Source organism: Ambystoma mexicanum, chromosome 10, assembly GCF_040938575.1.
Source record: "Ambystoma mexicanum isolate Mex_15411 chromosome 10, UKY_AmexF1_1, whole genome shotgun sequence".
NCBI lineage: Eukaryota > Metazoa > Chordata > Amphibia > Caudata > Ambystomatidae > Ambystoma > Ambystoma mexicanum.
In genome coordinates, this window is record NC_090932.1 from 1,031,704,582 (window position 1) to 1,031,724,274 (window position 19,693).

The window sequence follows — 19,693 nt, forward strand, 5'->3', positions numbered from 1 at the left end:
CGGCAGTGAATACTCCCAACAATAATTTTTCAGGCGTCTATAACATTTCCAAACGCATACTTTCTACACAGGAAACTGACATTTTTTAAAAGGGTTTTTTATTCATTCCCATGAAAAATCCCAGTCAGATGGACCTAGAAATAGAGCTCCGGAATTTCTTCCGGAAGGTCTGCCTAAAAGACTATTTCGGTACAAGCAATTCTGAGATAGTACAAGAGGACAATACTCCATTCCATTTGAAGTCTACATTTACACCAACTTCTCAAATGGTATCTCCTGAAACTGTTATTTTTGAATGGTCAGTACTTTGAGATTTCCATTCTATCCTTTCCATTCCTATTGATGCCAAACACTACAGGTCATATAATTTCTCTAAAAGGGAATGGGAGTGTCTTAAAAAACTCAAAGAAAATTCCTCTATCATCATTAAGCAGGCCGACAAGGAGGGAGGGGTGGTCGTCTGTGACTCCACGTACTATGACTCTGAGGAGATGAGACAACTAAACAATACTTCTTTCTATCTGAAACTCAAGTAGACCTGACAGACAGTATACAGGACGAGATCCTTGCCCTGGCGACACAGGCACGTGATATTAACATTTTGAGCCCTAAGGAATTTCAATATCTTACTATTAAAGGCACTAGAGCTCTGCTCTTTTACATCCTTCCTAAAATCCATAAGGATAGATTGAATCCACCAGGAAGACCGATAGTGTCTTTATGTGGCTCTATTTTAGAGCCCTTCGGCAAGTATCTCAATTTCTTTCTCAAACCGCTTGCTGCCGATACCCCCACTTACTTGGCAGATAAAACGGATGCCATCGTACATTTAGAGGGCTTAGCTTTCAACACTGCTACCAACTTATTCATCACTCTAGACGTGGAGTCGTTGTATTCTAACATTCCACAGTCAGAATCTCTTCACATCATAAAATTCTTTTCGGACATGAGAAGCGACCCACAGCAGGTCCCTAGGCAATTCCTCATTGAACTTTTAGAAATTTCACTTACAAAGAGCTATTTTCGGTTCAAGGAGGACTTTTTACAAATTAAAGGCACCGCCATGGGAGCCTCATTTGCTCCAAATTATGCCACTCTATGTTGGCTTTTGAGAAGGTTTCCATCTTTGATGAATCCAATCCTTACCTTCAATCTATTATCTTCTACCGTAGATATATAGACAACATTATAATAATCTGGGACAAAACTTTGGGTAATCATGAAACTTTCCTTACATGGATGAATTTGTTGAATGACCATCTTCGCTTCACCATGACTGTCAATAACATGTCAATACCCTTTCTGGACCTTTTGTTGAAGGCAAAAGATGGGGCAGTCGCAGTGGATCTATATCGTAAACCCACGGACAGAAATACCATCCTCCATTTTGAAAGTTTCCACCCCCAATCTTTAAGAGTCAGCATTTCCTATGGCCAATTTTTAAGGGCAAGGCGTAATTGTACCGATAAAAAAGACTTTGCCAAACAGGCTGACATCATTGAAAGCAGACTTGTGGATCGAGGGTATCCACATGTATTGCGCCAATCTTGCAAGAGGGCACACCACCAGCAAATCAGTCTAGAATGGTTTGTGCAATGACTATAACACCCATCACTCGGCCATTAAGAAAGCAATCAGCAAGCATTGGCATCTTTTACAGTTGAACCATTCAGATTTGGCCCCTCCCATGTTTGCTTTGGAAAAAAAGGAAAAAACCTTAAGAACTGGCTGTCTAAGGCCGACAGGTCCTCGCTTCCAATAGGACCCAAAATAATCACTGAGATGTAGGGTATGAATAAAGTTCATGGTCATTTTCCATGTCGGTATTGTTTCCACTGCGGGTCAACTCCAGCTACCACCACTGTGAATATTGGGTATGGAACCTTAGGGACCATACAACATGTAATTCCAAGAATGTTATATATGCGATTACATGTCCCTGCGATAAGACCTACATTGGCAAGACATCTAGACCTGTGAAACTCAGAATTTCTGAACACAAGTCTAGGCTTCGCACAGGCAACCTTACATCTCCCCTTGCACTCCACTTCTTAGAACATCATCACGGCTGCGATGATTTACGCTGGTGGGCTGTAGAACAAGTAAGAGGCTTTGATCTTCACACCTCTGCCAATAGACTGTCCACTCAAGAAAACTGGTGGATCCATAACACCCAAAGTCATTTAGTAGGCCTGAACTCACAGGAAGATTGGGCTGCCACCGCCCCCACATTTGCTCAAACTTGGAAGAATCTCTTTTACAGTCTAGACCATTCTGACTCCAGTCTTTTTTATCAAAAATGTACTGTTTTTCATTTTATATTCTTATTTATTGCTTTCGTCCTGTCCCACTTTCTTAGCTTTACTTTGTTCGGCATAGACATACTTTAATTCTGAATGACTTCATCCTTCATCCTTCTAGTAGGTTGTAAATATAACAATGTATACACTGGCATTTAATTTTTATGCAATCTTCGTTTTTTCCCTTTGTCTCAAGTTTTGAATTGCTAGCATTTACAGACCTACTGTGATTCTGCGGGTTCGGGTGCTCGTTATTCATTCAAAACCTGCGATCACCCTTTCTTCACGCGTCTGGTCCATTCTCTCATTGTTTGTGGCCCTGTTTGTGCGCCTCGAGTAGGCGACGTAATTATTTTGTTTATTTCGTCCAATTTGGTCTGCAACCTAAGACTACACAGTATTGGACACGGTCTTGTCACCAAGATTAGCTGGTGACTCTTTGCGCCCGCTATCGGCGTGTCTCGCGCTAGTAAGCATGCAATCTTGTAAACACGCATGACGTAGCACGCCAGGATCTGCCTATTTGGCCATTTAAACTTGTCCCTCTGATGTTTCGCAGGAGATCCGTTCAGGTCCTAGTACATAGTTCGCACGCAGGACTATGCGCGAACATACTTACGGTGAGTCGGGACGCTGGGGGGGGGGCTCTTCTAGCGTTTGGCAGGCTCCCAGTCCCATGCCGTGAACCAGGGCTTTGGGGGTGTTGGTTCGAGCGCTGACTAGGCGATTAGCTGCATGCACAGCCTCAGATGCGGCGTCAGCGGCAATTGCCATTTGTGCTTGCTGGCAGCCCCGTCCGACTTCAACCAGCACGGGCTGCATCGATCTCGGCTACACGCTGAGACATCTGTTACCATCTTGTAATCTGCGCACTGGTTGCTGCTTATTTAAATTATGCTTTTCACATGCCGCAATTCTCGTGGTTGCTGCAGTGGCTTCACTGCTTGAACTAATTTTTGCAAGACCAGGGAATATAATTCAATCACGATTAGGCGGGTTGATCCATTATAAGTATTACATGCCTTGCAACCCTAAACAACGGCTGTTTACACGGTTTATTTATGCTATTACAGCTTTTGTAGTGTTTATTACATCGCGTTGAACATTACTACGCTCTGGCAGGATACATCTTTCCAGATGCCTAATTGCCAACTGTCGACCGCGACACAACATCAATATTGTGACTGAACTTTATTGCTTTCTGTCCACTTTCACTCAGGTGAGCACTATTTTTTGATTTTACTCTCGTATTGGGAAGGGTTGCCGTTCGGTGGTGTACCCCTGTTTCTTGGAGTGGCTATTAGTTATTAGCTATCCCTCCTTTATTATAACATGTTCCTGTTTTCGTTTCTCTGCAGTTCTACTTGGTAGAGAACTTGCTCTGTTGGTCCACATACATTTCCCAGGATCTACTTTCGGGAACAAGCGACAAGCCTTAAGGTTGAGATAATGGTAATTTCGATAATTCAATTGTCAAACCTTTTTTTCCCTTTCCCAATTATGGAGGGTGTTTTCCAGACAATCCCAGAGGGAGGCGGGCATCCTGTTCGTTATTCACAGATTATTCTCATTACATTTTATATTTTGTCTATTTAATTCAGTTGTTTAGTCTGGTATATAATTATTTATGGGTTTGCATGACTATTTTCTCCTTTTTTTTTGTCTCCTTTGTTTTGATGTTTCAGGCAAAATTATGGATATAGCTTGCATAATTCTTTATACCTGAATGCATTATTGAGATATATATATATATATATATATATATATATATATATATATATATATATATATATATATATTATTTTCACTACAAAAAAAACTTTGTTGAGGGGACGTTATGGTTAAGTTGCCCTACCAAAAACCTGTGCAGTTCACAAAAAAAATAATTTCAACCTCCCCTTTATGGTTCCAATTAAAACCGAAAAACCCCTGAAATTCGACAGTTATGGTAACCTAAGCCCCCAAACCTGCCACCGCCCCTGTGCACTGCTAACACTAACACCCAGACCATGAAAGATGTCATCTCAAATGTCACTGACGACATCACATGTTTAGTCCCTTTGTTTCCGTTCCCATATATATATATATATATATATATATATATATACATATATATATATATATATAATTAGTGGTAACCCTGGATACATCTGGTTTCCACACAGTTCTCCATAAGAAACCATCTAACACTGGTTTACCCTTGCATGCTACCAGTTGTCATCCGGGGCCATGTAAACGCAGTATCCCTTACGGCAAATGTATTCGTTATCGCAGGAATTGCACCGACTTGGCTTCCTTTGATCAGCACTGTACCCGAGCTGCCTTCAACTTTCTGCAACAAGGTTATACCAAAAAGAACATTGAAATGGCCTACAATAAGGCCAGAGGACTATGCAGGGACAAATTATTGTATGGCATTCAACCGTGTAAAACTGTTACGGATGATGAACCTAGACTCATTGTCTCCTTCGATAATGCCTCCAAGAATGTACGTAGGATTATAGAGTGACATTGGTGTGTTTTAACTTTGGATCAAGATTTATGCTCTGTACTCTCTAGATGCCCCACCATTACTTACAAAAGAGTACCATCACTCAGACAAGTTAGTCTCCAGCTTTCTGTCACCTATTGATAAAAGTCCACTTTCTTCCAATTGTCTGGCGGTCTCCCCCATTGTCTTTACCAAATGTACTAAATGTAAAGCGTGTGCCCACGCTTCTCCCTGCAAATTTTACTTGCATCCAGTTACTGAAAGCAAGCAATTCATCAACTATTCCATCAATTGTGACACTACCCACGTCGTTTATGTTCTTTCATGCCCCTGCAGGAAGTGGTACTTTGGGAGCACCACTGTTAAGCTTAAACTCAGGATTCTCCAGCATCTCAGGGCCATTAAAAACTCTGATCCCGCGTACCCCATGGCCAAACACTTTGTGCAGGAGCATGCGAATGATTACAATTTGCTTAATTTCTTTGCAGTGTCACAACACATTCCCATTCATCCTAGGGGTGGAGACCGCATTCTAAAGCTCAGACAATTGGAGACACGATTTATTTTGGACCTTGACACTAAGTTCCCCAATGGACACAATCTCGATGAGGAGCTTTATACGTTCCTTGGGACTTAAGGCTGTTGACTTTTTCATTTTTTGCTATGCTCTCCCTCTTGCTGATCTCGATTTTTCTCTGATTTCGGTGTTTTTAATCTCCATTTGCCTTCATATTCTGTATCCTTGGCCTGGTAGAGTTATTTTACACCGTATTTTCCTGGTGTTCTTGCATTCACTTTCTTTGCATTAGACTTATGCATGTCTATTTGTCTATCTGCTGCAGCACAATTTGATGGGACTTAAGCTCAATATTGTTGTTTTCTCACTATCCTCATTAGCTGTGCTTTTATTTTTCCCATTCTTGTTGTTCCACCTTTTCTTTGATGCAGCTTCACAGTCGTCTACCTCTCTTTATTTGAATTTCTGTATTAGCAAATTTCTGTTCATATCAGTTACTCCGTCTTTCCACCACTCTATTAGGGTCTGTGACTCCGGGCATCATTTATTCTTTCCTTTCTTGGCCAGCAATATACTGTATGATTTTATATGTGTTCCTTGCTATCATTCCGGCTCTTGTTTATTATATCTTTCGAGGTTGCGATTGTTTGTTTTAATGGTGCCGACACTTTGCAATTGTTGCAATTTTTGATTTTGCAATAATGGCCCTGTGTATTTGCACACTAGTATGCTGCTTGCACTTGCACCTTACTACCATTTTTAATAGGGCCATTATGCTGTCTTTTGCATTGTTTTAGATTTGTATATTGCTACTTCGCTGCAGCGCACTTGCGCTCCATAACTTTGCTGCTACTATTATATGCACTTGCACTTTATTCCATTTGCCCGAATGCTGCTGTCTGCTTTGTTGACACATATTGCCATTGTCACTTTCGCTTTGCATTTTTGCACATCAATTGGCTGCTAGAATTGCTCTTAATGCCATGCTAATTTCATCGGCATTCGTTATGTATATTTGTTTTATGATGCTCCAGGTTGATGTCATTATTCCTTTGATGTGGTTGCTAGACGGTATATTTACTTCCATTTTATTTTTTATAATGGTTTTATTCATTAGGGTTGTGTATTTAATACTTTTTCGACTGTGTTAGTGCATCTTTGATCACAATGTTGTACTACTAGTGTTATTTATATCTGGTGGTACCCTGGAACCATGGTCCTGCCCTACATGGAAGGCGTGCTTTAGTTTCAATTTTATGGTCAATTCACCATCCCTTATATTTCTATGCAATTTGCGCTCTTTCTTGTAGCGCCACTTGGCCATCTATTTTGTTCATACTTTGCCATTGCAGGTGATTGTGTAATGTGTAATGTGTATTGTGTAATGTTAAGTCATGATTTGTTTGCTAGTTATTACATGTTTAACATTACGCAATCACCCTTGACATCTTGCTACCAACATAATAGAAAGAACCCCTTGTAGGTAGGGACTTTTCATCAACATTCTTTTCACATGTAATGTCATCAGTGATATCATCAATGATGTTTGTGATGTCATCTTTGATGTCCTGGGTGTTAGTCTTAGCAATGCACGTAGATGGTGCGAGTTATGGTTGCTTAGCTTACCATAATGGGGGAATGAGCAGTGTATTTTGGTTTCACTGTCAAGTATAACATTCCTTTAACAATGCTTTTTTTTTACTGAATGTACATATGTACATATGTATATATGGCAGGGAACGAAAACAAAGGGACTAAACATGTGATGTCGTCAGTGACATTTGAGATGACATCTTTCATGGTCTGGGTGTTAGTGTTAGCAGTGCACAGGGGCGGTGGCAAGTTTGGGAGCTTAGGTTACCATAACTGTTGAATTTCAGGGGTTTTTCGGTTTTAGTTGGAACCATAAAGGGGAGGTTGAAATTATTTTTTTAGTGAACTGCACAGGTTTTTGTGAGGGCAACTTAACCATAACGTCCCCTCAACAAAGCTTTTTTTGTAGTCAATTTTACAGGTTTCTGGAAGGGGAACTTAATCATGACAGTGTGTCAGTGAAGGTGTTGTGTGGAATATACACTGTGATGTTGTGATTTTTGGAGATGTGTAGTATAATCTACGTGCTTGATATACATTTAACATAGAACATACAGAACCCTGTTATAATCTATGCTTATGAGCATGGGCTCATAACTAGGCTGTGGAATGGTGAGGGTGTCATCATGTGGAATGTGGAGGTTCAGCTGTTCTATTATTGACGGTTGGCTTGTCAGTGAGTAAAGGTGTTGATGGGGTGTGGGGCTGTTCCAGTGTTTTTCTCTCTTCTACTTGTATCCTGTGTTTCCCCTACAATCCTAATGTTTGATGTAAGAGCTGGACCTGGACATTAAAGACTCATTATAGCTTACCTTGAGTACCAGGAAACCACCTTTCCTACACTGGCGACGAGGATGGGATTGTAGCGGGAGACCGTTGCTGCTGGGGGAGGTGCAGCCCTGTGCCACCGGAGAACACTGCCCCCAGAGGAAGCCCCGCACCCTGAGCGGTTTCGTTTGCGCAGGTACCTCTGTCTATCTTGCAGGCTCCGTGCTGGGAGCGCTGCATGGGACTTCAAACAGGTACCATTTCAGCTGCTGTCGGCTCTCGCCGGAGGTTTGTTGCCCGTGTTTGTAGCTGGTTTAGTCGCTTGCCAGCACTTGGTGGCAGTGAAGTTCCATCCGCTGGTGTGAAGGAGCGGTTGGGAATCAGAGCGTAGTGCCAGCAAGGCTCCGATTTTCGTCCCAGTGGCTTATTGGAGGGAGCGGTGAAGAAGCGGCACACGGCTGGTTTCGGGCATGGAGAAGAGGAGCATGCCCGGGTGTCTGTCGGACAAGCGGCAGTTGTGCGTGCCAGGCTCCTCCTCCGGACTGACTTTTGCATCCAAGAATGCGGACGTGAGCCATCACGGGAGGTCCGCGGAGGAGGGCTCAGCAACGTCCAGGAGTCGTTGACAGGTCGAAGGTTGGTGGAAGAATGATGACGTCATCCCCGCCTCTAACTAATCTGGCCAATCAGTGCAAAGGCCGTTGGTGTTCCTGTGGGTCGTGTCCTGCCCATGTCAGCATTGAGATCAATGCCAAGTTTCGTAGCTCATTTCCGGATACTACGGATGGCGGTCATGTGATGCGGAAATACGGCAGTGGTGGTGATGCCGTGGGAATCCCTTTTCCATTGAAGGTGTCGAGTGTTGTGGATACTCCTGGTCCTGATGGGGTCTCTCAGCAAGGAATTTTGTACCCTCTTCCGAAAAGTGATTTCCGTTGTCCTGGTCCTGGCTTTGGAAGTTCAGCAGAGGACAGTGAATGGTGCGAGGGGGACTTTTGTGCCGGCACTGCAAGTAGTGTCACTTATCTTCACTTCCTGGATTCGTGTTCGGGCGCTTCAATGAACCGTGTGGACTCGAAGAAGATCAAGTAACTAATAGACAAGGTTAGTGTCTTGGGCCAGTGTGTCGTTGTCCTTTATGTCGTGGCTCAACTCTTAGGGGTGCGAGGTGTAGCATCCGGTTAGAGTAAGGGGCTAATGTTGTGGGGCCGTTGTCCCTTCCCAGTGGTGTGTTTTGTTGTGGCCTCATAGTCCATGTTAAGCCATAGTTGCCATGTTAAACCATATTTTGAAATTCTGTTAGTCTATGCTCACTGTTTAGGGTGGTGCTTCCATGGATTAGAGGGTTTATTCCTTATGTGGGAAGCAAGGACATGTGGGTGGTGTTTTCATCTTTACGTAGCACAGTGTGTTGCATTGGAATTTTGACAATGGGGCTGTAACACGCTGGACTGGCGGGTGGTTTTTCCTAAGGACTGGAATATATTGGACTTGAGGGTGGTGGTCTAAGGGACAACGTTAATTGGGAATGTAATGAAAAGCAATTGTAATGCACATTGTACCAAGAAATGTGAATTGTATGAAATGTACAATGTTTTGTTTTCATGTTGTTTTGTGAGGTGAGTGGGTGAATGTAGTGTCAATTTGGCTATGAAGTTTTTTATGCCAATCTTTGGGTTTGGTGTTTGGCTATGTTAGGTGTAGATGTCCTGGTGGATCTATGTCGCTTCATTTCCATTGGTTCTTACACATCTATAATAATTGTGGATGGCCGGGTGTCTTCACGCGATATGCTGTTCAGGTATTTATTGAGAATACGCATACTCAGGTTTTATTAGGTGTGGGTGCGGCGGCGTATACGAGTTTTAAGTGCCTTCTATGCAGGTCAATGTTGTGACATCCGGGAGAGTTCACAATGTTGTATTTTGGGATGTCAATCTTAAATAGTGGATGCTTGTGGGTCCATTCTTTCCAGTTTTGGGTTGTGGATGCCGGATTGGGTCCACGAAACCGGGTGGTGTTCTGTGGTCAGTACACTTTTACTTTTCCGGTTTTAGGCTGGTGGGTGCCGGGTGGGTCCACCATTCCATTGGTGTTATGTGGTGAGTACACGGTTATTACTCAGTATTTTGGTCTTCTTAAGTACCATGTAGGGAATTTTCCACATGCACATGGCTATGTAAGAGGTGTTGTGTGCATAATAGGTATTTCATGTGGGGAGTACATTTTTTTTTTTTTTGCACATAGTCATGTAAGAGGTTAGCGAATTCTAAGGGTAGTTCAATCTCATGCCATGTGCCTTGGCATTGTACGAGTTTGCCCCAGGTTTGTTTTCTACCGGTTGATTTGGGGCGTGTTAACATGTGTTGCTAAGCCATATTCAGTCAGATGCGTTGTAGGACTTTTGGTTATTCTCTTTGTAAGATTACTGTGGAGTGGTTTGCTTGTTTAGTATTAGCCTGGTCCCTCGGTGGTGTTGGGCTGTTGTTGTGCTCTGTTGAGCTGGGTTGTGCTCGGTGGTGGCAGTTCCGAGACTCTGGGGTGCAGACCAGAGTGGGAGGATGTTTGTGCGATGGTGGTATAGGTTGGTTAGGAAGTTGTGTTCTCTAATGAACTGCGTGATCTGGGAGTGGCAGTCCTGGGTTCCGAGGTGCAGCTTGGAATGGTGGTAGTGTATTATTTGTTATTTTTGTTCCTTGTAGGTTTCCATCGAGGGGTTTGTGTAGTTTCTGGTGGAATTTTAGGTGGTATTTTGAAACCTAGGAATTACATCGGCATTTGATTTAGAGTTTGGTCATGGTGGTGGTGCGGTGTTTGTTGATGGTCCGTGTGGGCTTGTGGAGCATTTATGGTAGTGGTCCGGTTGGCCCAGTGAAAGATTTCCTTATGTTGGGTGCTGCAATTACGGACATGGACGGCAGCTGTGTTCTGTAGTTCAGTGCTTGTTTTGTGATGACTTGGGTACAATGCTGGTCATTTTCCCTCGTCCTTTGTTTGTTTCCCAAGGGAGGGGGAAGTGTTATAATCTATGCTTATGAGCATAGGCTCATAACTAGGCTGTGGAATGGTGAGGGTGTCATCATGTGGAATGTGAAGGTTCAGCTGTTCTATTATTGACGGTTGGCTTGTCAGTGAGCAAAGGTGTTGATGGGGTGTGGGGCTGTCCCAGTTTTTTCTCCCTTATACTTGTATCCTGTGTTTCCCTTACAATCCTAATGTTTGATGTAAGAGCTGGACCTGGACATTAAAGACTCATAACCTACCTTGAGTGCCAGGAAACCTTCTTTCCTACAAATCCCCTCCCTATTGATAATAGAAAGGGACGGACTGAGCGCCTGTTTGCGGACGGGGGCGGACAGGATCAACATTACCCAAAGAGGCGGGGGGTATCTGAAAATGTACTATTGTCTTACACAAAAAAAGTACAACGTAGAAGAAGGGCATAAAGATATTATAAGTAGTAATAAGTAAATATGGAAACCTGAAGATGTGAAAAGAAAAGGACACATTTAATAACCATGTAGAATGAAATGGATGGTACCATTTTTAAAAAAAAATAAATAAAAAAAAAGATGCCTCCATCGTAATCACTTCACAGAAACTTGGTAGCCTGGAATGACAGTGGACGGACACAGCAGGAAAAAAAGGAGATTAGATGAAGTGTGAGTGGAGGTCAATTTTTTTTTTTGTATGTGTTTTTTTTGGTATGTGGTGCAGAAATAATAATTTCTTTCTGTTGTTTTGACTGAGAAATGGCTAGTACTTTGGAGTGGCTGGAGGAGTATTTTCCTCATGGGGAAATGTCTGAAGACAGCGACAATAATGGTAAACATTGCTCTGCATATGCAAAATAATGACCAGTATTTTATAGGCATTTAACATATGTATATTGTTTTTGAACAGACCAGGAAAGAAAAGAAGAAAGGGCAACAAACGAGACAGAAGAAGATAGAATAAAAAGGATTGAGCAGAAAATGGACATATTGAACGAGAATTTTAAAAGTTTACGGGAGTTTGTGGAGGACTGTGTGAGAGGAAAAGTTTACCATTGCCCCACCTGTACCTGCCCCGCTCTCCATTCCGTAGTGAACCTTCCCCAAACCTTCAAGAGGAAAATAGACTTTTTGACAAAATATCCATCCCTTCTTGCCCTCACAAATCTTCTCCTCATAACCAGCCCGTGTTGAATCCTAATTCCCCCATATTTGTGTCCGTGTCCGCTTCCCCCGCTATTTCTTTGGAGTGAAGTGTGTGTGTTTGGAATGTTTTTGTACAGTAGTTGTAGTGAAAGAGTGTGAGCAAAATATATTTTTTTAAAAAGACGTAAAATGTTCACAAACAGCAAGCCTGTTCGACCTATCCGTAAGGAATGGAATGTGGGTGCTGTAAAGGCAGTACACCTACCCTTACTAATGTCAAGTAAGATGGACTTGATGTTTGACCGCACCATCTGGTGAAGTTGTGCGTACATAAACAGAAAGGGGCGTCCTAAGGACATTTTACCTCGCTGTACCGCTTGTATACGAGATGAAGCATGTTCACACACCAGATGTCCGGAATGGCTGTAAATGAGCAAAATGGGAGTGTGTGAAGGACAGTATACCTGTCCGTATTGGGCGCAGCCAAAATGGTGTCGTCTGTAGAACAGGCGCGGTGGCCGGCAAGTTCATAGGCAAACAAAATGGAGTTGTCCTAAGGACACTGGAACTGTCCATACAGTGAACATAGCATGTATGGTATGCACATGCGCAGTACAACCGTAAGTATAGCAAACATCACGCCTGTCCCTAACTGTCCGTCTCACTTGTGTCACACTTTGAATTAGTTTGAGAACCCGAACACTGTCCGGAGAACACTTGCGCGCATGCGCACTTTTGGTACTCTGCATTTGCTGTCCAGCGGACTCCCATTTCTGGCGCGGATGTGTTCAGGATGTCATCATGTGACCGCACCCACTCTGAGCGTGTGGACTAATTTGCGCAGTTTGTGTGCTTCCGCAACAGTCCAAAAGAACTTGTAGACAAAAGGCAAAGTATTGTAGAGTGTAAAAATATAATTTCACATATCCCAGACAATAACTGACCTGAGGACTTGGTGTGTAAAATTTTTGTACCGCTTTGCAGTGATGAAGACGGTCACGAGGCACACCCCTCCACCCCTACAAATGGCCACACCCCGAGCGCATCTTCATTGTCCTTCTAGCTATAGCAGATTGAGGTGTACTGCCTTTACTGCTGTAGTGACCAAAAGGAAACTAATCGGTATGGCTTCCATGGCTGCTGTTGGTTCATTACCCTCTGCACCACCCCTAAACCCGCCACCACCTCCCCAAGGGCCTGCAGAGAGAGATATGGGTGAGGATGTAGAGAGTGAGGATGAAGAGGAGGAAGAGAATGAAGTGGAGGAACTCGGCACTAGGAGCACTCGCCGGGAGTCGTGGGTGTGGCGTTGTTTTCCGTTTATGGGAACGTACCAAAAGCACGTGCAAACCTGGTGAAGTGTAACCAATGCGAGGTGGTGCTGAGTCGCGGAAGACTTGGTTTGTACAGCTTTAGTACGACAACCATGAAGCGACACCTCACTTCGTTCCACACTGCGGACATTCGCAAGGTGGTGCCATGTGAAGAGCGTAGTCGATTGAGTTCCTCCACAGCATCCTTCGTGTCCGATCCTCCCACCACAAGAGACACTCCTGTGGGGGAGTGCCTCCCTCCAGCTGCCTCACAAGCCATTCCCAATGCTGTTGACCCTTACCTTTCAAAGGTGACAATAGTGTGTAAGTATTGTGACGCAGTACTCTGCAGGGGGCAGAGTTTTCGAAGTGCTTTTAAGGCTACGGACACAGCACCAGAAGATCTGCTCCTTACCTAAATAAAGCTCACCCTATATCTTTCTCTGTTCCCTTGCCCTTTCTTATCCCCGTGGCTGGTGTCCCTTCCTTACCCTCCTTTGGCCTCTTCTCCTAGTGTGCCATGTGCTGTGAAGCAATGAATGTGAAAACAACAAAAATTACAGAAAAGGCTCTTTTCAGAGCCGCCTTTCTCATTTTAAAGATAGAACTATGAAGTGACGGTCGTAGACCCCCGCGGAGTGGTAGAAAAGTTTGCGGACAGCCGTAGGGCAAAAAAGGGAGGGTGCAAGCGGAGCAAACACAATGAAGTGTACGCTGGGAGTAAGTGGTGGCTCTGAAAAGTGCCTTTGGGTGGTGTGCTGTGTGGGTCAAAAACTGTGGATTGGAGAAAACGGATTGTCAGATAGGTTAGTGTGAATTCAAAAGAGGTCGCAATGCATTTTGTACCTTGCGAAGAAAAATCTGATTGCCAGCATATGTGAGGTGGACTCCATCTCTGCGGAAAATGAAAGAGCTGCAAAACAAAATGTTTTCATTGTGGAAGGAGGACATTCCAACATCTCTTAAAAAGGCACAAACGGCCTTATTCACATTTCGACTCGCTTTCTCCATTTGTGGACCGAAAGCAGAAGAACGTAGCCATATTTGTCTTTGTGCAATACGGGAAAAAAGTATTTGGAAACATGTCCATGAGCTTTGCAAGTCCTTCCTTCATTGCAAATTGCAAAGAAATTCCAGAGACATGGCCAAACTGTTTCCTCCGCAATGAATGATAAGTATGTCAGGTGGACGCTCTGTCAGTAAAGTAACACAGAGAGGTACCAAGTCCAGCCACCTCATGCCACGCACGCCATGCCAGTGCACCTCCACATGAGGAAATCCGAGATCTGCAGCTTTCTGCATGCACCTTCAACCAATGTATCCATGAGTCTCCCAAAATCCAGATAATCTGTTTTCGAGCATGGAAAGCCATGGCTGTGTGGTCTCCTGTCAGGGAGAAGACAGTTTTCCTAAAGTGCGCCGTTCAGAACACACCCACTGAACTTTATGGACCAATCCCTAGCTCTGCTCATTCTCATTTGCATGCGTCTCCACCCCTGAATCCCCATTGGTGATATGCGCTGGCTGCAAAGTACTGCCATGTTCGCGGACATGTATAGGATCAGAGCGTGACGACTGTACATTAAAGTGTTATTCCCCTTTTTCCCCTTTAAGGTGGGCTCTGAAAAGAGCCGTTTTTTTTTTTTTGGCCAGATACCGTACAGACATCTGTTATTTTATTTATTTTTTTGTATTTTTTGTCCTTGCTTTACTCCTACAACCATTACAGCACCTTCTCTAAAGCAAGCCTTACGTTCCAAAAGAACATTGCATTTCCCAAAGAAGATAGTGCAACACCATCTGCTTCAAAATAATCCGCATTGCTTGAAGCAATGTTATCGTGGCTGCAGAAAAACATACCAGCTCGGAACATGAATATACGCATGTCGCGATTGATGATAGACCTCCCAATACTTTGATCTGGACCGAAAACAGAATTGTTGTCCCATTTTACTCTAGGGAGTAAAGCAGAAAAAAATACTTTCATTGTTGGGAAGATGGTCATGAGTGCTTCAACCAACTGTGCCGAAGCTGCCAACAAAGTATGTGAACTCGCGTATCCCAAATGGGAAGCACCGTAGTGCAAAATGACCACATGAGAAGTCGTCATTGTACGCATGTCTCTGAAAACTTGCAGAATTGACGCAGCATTGGCATCAGTGTCAGCGCTCCACACCACCTCCACTCCTCACATCGAAATGGTGTGCCACATGCCTACTCTCGGCATAGTGGTGTAAGCAATGCACAAAAATGTCTCCAAGCACCAAAACCCTGACCTTCTCCACCTCTGCCATCTTCAGTGTACGCACAGTCTTTCGACACACAAGAGTAATGTGAACATCTGATTGGCTGATGCCTACAGTCCCCTTTCCATGCAGGATTTGCTGTAGAAACCCATATGTGATACGCCCTACCTGCGGACAAGCGTTGCCTATGTGTGGCACGTAACTCTTACCCAGTCCTTCCACCCTTTCCACAGCGGTAGCAAGTCGAGTCCTTCATTGGACAAAACTAAGCAGTCACACAACCATCCACTAATCACATTGAACATCGCTAATTCTAGCTCCGTCATCAACATTGCGCACTTCAAAATTACTGTCGATGATTCTAAATGGAAGTCGTATATCATTGTAAAGCACCTACTTCACAAGCTACTGTGCAAGTATTGCGAGTTTCTACGTACAGCTCCATGCATGCGTATATGCATGAGTATAGAATACAGGTATGTATATTGTAATCAGAGCACATGTGCAACCCTTATGATTTAATTTAGGCACATTAATGCCGCTAAATGTGCATAGGCAATACATACCAACGCTCCCCCTTTTAAGTGCAAGATGTCCTATTTATCATTGACAAACCGCACGACTGCTTACTGTCTTCCGCATAACCTATACATACGTTGCAAGCATGCCTATTTAGGGCAGAACTCAATTTTGGATGTGAAAATGTCAGAGTTGTGTACTGTGTACAGTCTACAGTAATGCTACTTGCAATGTAATCGTATGAGAAAAGTAAGCGCTTCTGATTGCTGTGGTGACATCTCCTTCTGAGGGTCTCCCGATTTCTCGCATCATGCTTTTAATTTGCAAGTAGAACATTTTTCCCCATCTACTACTGTGCCCTATCGCTTACAAACCTCTCTCCTATACATAGAACAATGTGTAAAAAACAAGGCATTTCCATAAACTTAAAATTGTTAGCAATTTGGAAGGACTTTCAAAGACCATGTTGCAAATACTATGCAAAGACTGCACATAATGAAGTGAAATGCACACATGCACTGGGTTGAAATATGAAAGTAGAATGCTGTGACGAAAGAAGCACAATTGATGTGTGCAGTATCATCACTGTATCATCACACACAAAGTAATTGATTTGTTTTTTTTGCACCGCAGTGAAGACTACTCTCCTGAGATTCAACAGCATCTACACTGCAGACGACATATCTGAAGAAACCTGGTTATTTTGCAAAAAAAAGTAAGTACAGTACTACCTTTTATATTGTAACTACTCCTCAAAGAGGCTGTGTGGGTTATTTGTTTAATTTGGGCACCAAAGCAAACATTGATTTCTAAACCATTCTACCTACAAATATCCATTTATTGAACAAAGAATAACAGGCAGAATGGCTCACAAATCCCTGTGTGTTTGGAACTCAAATAACATACGTAATCCTTAGAAGGTTAGATTTAGAAAATAAGTTGCTGTTGCAAGTTTATAGCATTTCGTTTATTAATAATGATTCTCGAGCCCACTTTGTACTCTCATCTGAAGCATATTGTAGTAGTATACAAACAGTAAAGTAGCCTTACCAAATCATTGCAAGAGTACCAAAAAGCAACTCCGTAGAAAGGAACGCAAAAGTAGAGCAAATAAAAATATAAGTGCCCAATGTAAGCATCCACCTGTTGCAGAGTTTGTAGAGAATGTTGGTAGAAACCAGCTAATGCAGTTGGTTAGCAAAACAAAGGAAGTCTCAACTACCGAAACTTTACCTCCTCCATCAAAATGTAACACAAAACACAAAAATGTTGTAAAAAAAAAACGACTACCAGTACAGCTAACAATGCTCCTAATAATCCTGATAGTGTAACAAGAACGCATAGTAAAAAAAGTATTTAATCAAAAATGTTTCGTCACAGAGTCCCTCAGAAGAACAAAAGAAACTCAGCAATAAACGGAATGTGAACAAAAATTATTTCTTACATGTTTGTGGTGGTGAATGGAGTCGCACAACAACCACAGAACCATATTTTAATGAAGAAGCATACAAACAAAGTCAAACAAAAACAAATGCCATCCATAGCATGGAACATAGCATGGAACAAGAAACACTGCTTAAAAATGTATTCCCTGAAAACTCAGAATTACCTCTCGATTCAGCAGAACCACACCGTCCAGTATACAAATGGCCGTGCACATCAATGTGTACCATTCCAAACAAAGCATTCAAATCTTTACGTCAGTTCCTCAATCAATATGTTAAAGGTAAAGACAAAAGTAAAATTAAAGTGCTGCAAAATATGGATATATGACCAGTGAGGAAATACACAGGACTAAAAGGACATTCATTAGCCTGCATTCCTGGGCCTATTTGCAAAAGCACCTTCCATGATATCAAATGGATATCAATACATCATTCCAATGTAAGAAATCTAGTGTATAAAATATACTATGCAAAAAGTCCAGCTTCAGAATTGGGCAACTTAAATGACACTCTTCTGCATGGTACACCCAAATACTTACAAGAAGAAATTGACCGTATTCAGAGAAAGTATTTTGGAAGTGAGAGCCACTTACAAAATGCTACAGTTTTAGAACATGGTAGCAACAATTCTGCACGTAGCAACCTTCTATTACACACATACAGAAAAGAAATAGTAAAATTTTCAAAGGTCATCGGCTGAAGTACGAAACCATATGTTTGTGTGTTGCTGCAGAACGTTTTACAAAAGGAACACAAAAAATGTGGACATAGCATACAAAATAGAAGACAATGAAGATTCCAAATGGTTTGAATTAGCTCTCTACCTTTTAGCAGAAAACAAATATGAACTAACTGAATGCCTTATATGTTGCAGTTACTATACTACAAAATTAGACAACAACCACACTCCTTCACGTGCTATTACAAATCATTTGGAATTGTTTCCATTACCAAAAATCCTGCAACAGCTCAATGTGTATGAGAGCATACTAATTCACACAGTTCACCCATTTCAACCAATTATACGCCTTCATCCAAAAACAGAAAAATTACCTTCCTCTGAATTGGTGAAAGGCATTCGTGGCAAAGTAGTTTATTTGCCATTAGATCTAACACACTCTAGGAGTGGAACATTCAATAGAGCATTCTTTAATAGTCTTGGTAACTGGAGTACCAACAAAGGACAAATAAATGTGGCAACAATTAGTGGACTTACACAAAGTTAGACAAGCATTGCAATATCTAAATGACAATGAGTACTACAAGAAAATAAATATTGATGAAAGCTTAAGGGAAACAACTGAAATAATTCAAGAGCCATCAGAAACTGGGCAATTCGAACTTCTGGATCCTGCTACAGTATCCACTCTTTTGGACCATTACCAAATGCAACAAACCAAAGGGTCACCAATGAGTATATGGGAAAACAAGTATAGAAGCACATGCTTTTCCACTGCTATTTCTTACTGGCAAATGTAGAAGATACGATGATAGACCCACTCAGATTGGAGCATCAGAATACCATTCATTACGAATGTATTCGCAAGATCCCAGATTTAGACAAAATGTGGAATACATATTCCACCTACTCTATGAAAGTGAATTAGCAACACTATGTTACGGAGTTGCACACATTCTTAAATCTGGTACCCACTTTCAAAATGTCAGCTACGCAGTTAATACAAAAAAGTACAGGAAAAAGATGAGGTTTTACAATCAAGTGTAACAAATTTGTTTGCAAACATGCGTGGTACAAAGGAATACTAGTTCCGACGGCACGGAGACGTGCGTTGTATGATCAGAAACCTTGGACCACCAACTTGGTTTGTTACGCTAAGTTGTGCCGAATATGCATGGGAAGATTTACATGAGTTCCTACGCATAGCAAACAGCAACAAAAACAACATAGATATATTGCACCTGGAGAACTTTGCTCTCTAGATCCAGTTAATGTGTCAAGATATTTCCATCATCGTTTCATTGCCATGCTACACTTTATTTGCAATAAAACTGTTCCTCCCCTTGGACAAGTTCAACACTTCTTTTGGAGAAAAGAATATCAAGCGAGAGGAGCACCACATATACACATGCTGTTATGGATCAAAGGTGCACCGAAATTTGGTCACGACAGTGACAACACTGTTTTGCAGTTTATCCAAAAATATGTCACTTGTGAAATCCTTCTCAACAGACATATAGTGAGCTGCATGGGCAGATTTTACAATTTCAAAGACACAAATGTGGCAAATATTGTCGCCGCAAATACAAAAACAAAGGTAAATACTACACCAAATGCCACTTTGGTTTCCCTAGACTAGTTACAGAAACAGGTGAAGTAAACGACTTCATGTCTTCAGTTCGA

At 42.3% G+C, this 19,693-nt stretch overlaps 1 pseudogene; it reads left to right on the forward strand.

Annotated features, from left to right (window-relative positions):
* Window positions 1-19,693, forward strand: part of LOC138491965 (cytochrome P450 2J4-like) — a 207,522-nt pseudogene that overhangs the window by 13,793 nt on the left and 174,036 nt on the right.